We start from the raw sequence: 1,735 nt of genomic DNA on the forward strand, positions 1-1,735 counted from the left end.
CGTTAGTTCGTTAATTTACGTAGTTAATTTAGTCTAATAGAGGGATATAAATAACATTTTTTAAGACGCTAGGTCATTTTTAAGCCTGAAATTTCACTAAGACTATTTTTACACTATGGTGGAAAGATTAGGGTTGTTTGTGTACCCTTTCAAAAAAACAATTCAACAATGGCAAATTTATGCTGAAACAAATTTATGCTGTAACAATGCAACTTTAAGTGATAAAACCTTACTCAAAGTCTCAAACTAGTGGCGAAAATGGATCCATGCGTCCATCATGATCGGAAATAAAACTTTTTTAAAAAAATATAATTCTGAATTTTGTCCCTATTAGTATGAAAAAGGCGTTGATTACTTTTTGTTTAGGCTTAATAGTAAAAAAAATTCAAACCTTTACAACTTGTTACAATTATATCCAAACCTTCTACTTTTTGCAATAATATCCAAATTGCATTATTTTGTTGCAATAATATCCAAATTGCACTTTTTATGTGAATTTTTTTAAATTTTTTGGAATTTTTACTATATTATTATACATCAAAACATAATAATGGCCTAATAGCTTAATTGAAAACAACAAGTTTAGCCATCAATTTGACTATTATTACTACAAAAAATGCAATTTGGATATTATTGCAAAAATTAAAAGGTTTGGATATAATTGCAACAAGTCGTAAAGGTTTGAGTTTTTTTTACCATTAGCCCTTTTGTTTATATAATTCGCCTATCTTGGCTAAATTTTCTGACTCAAATTAATATTTCTCCAAAAAAAAAAATATATATTTAATTTTAGGCTGAATACATATATAGTTCGATCCATAAACTTGCACCTTTTTACCATCTAACCCCTAAATTTAACGTCTCATCTATCGAACCTCTGAACTTGTTAGATAATCCGATTTGAACCCTGAACTTGATAAATACGTAAACATTGAACCTCTCCGTACACAATTTCTTTTAGAATGTTTCAAATGACAGGTGGATACGGAGAGGTTCAATATTTATGTACTTATCAAGTTCAGGGGTCAAATCGAATTATTTAACAAGTTCAGAAGTTCAATAGGTGAGACGTTAAGTTTAGAGGTTAAATACTAAAGGTATAAATTCAGGGGTCAAATTATGTATTAAGCCACTAATTTTGCTGTTGCTATTGATGCTAAGGACCAAACTATCTTTTTCACCCATACGAGCAAAAGCATACATATTTCCTATCTTCAAGACATTTCCCACCACAATTTGTTAAATCTTTCTAGAATTCATGTGAATTGTTTCTTTTAATTATTTAAATTATTTGATATGCTCTAACACCATTAATACATTCTTTTGTATTTATTTTTGGCTTTCTTGTTCTTAACAAGTGTAAGAATTTGACACAATGGACCATTTTTTTTATTTTGTCTAGTGATAAATTCTATCATTGTGGCTATGTAATGTCTGGTTTGTGTTGAAAGTTAAGAGCATGGAATTTCAGAATTTTTCTAATTCTGCCATACACCATGTGAGAGATCATGACTCAATGGAATTTAGCTCTTGGCTCTTATCGATCTGTTTTTGCAGATTGTATACTCTTTTTGGAATTTTTCTTTTTAACAATAAAAATGGAGGGAATGACCAACCATAATAATTCTTGTTAGGTGTTATACATTTTTTTTGTTCTGAAATATTTAATAAAATCGTTTTTAATCTAAAATTAGTATTAAAATCCGTCACTATAAAGAATCTGAAAAAAACGAAA

The sequence above is a fragment of the Mercurialis annua genome, linkage group LG3 (genome assembly GCF_937616625.2).
Source record: "Mercurialis annua linkage group LG3, ddMerAnnu1.2, whole genome shotgun sequence".
NCBI lineage: Eukaryota > Viridiplantae > Streptophyta > Magnoliopsida > Malpighiales > Euphorbiaceae > Mercurialis > Mercurialis annua.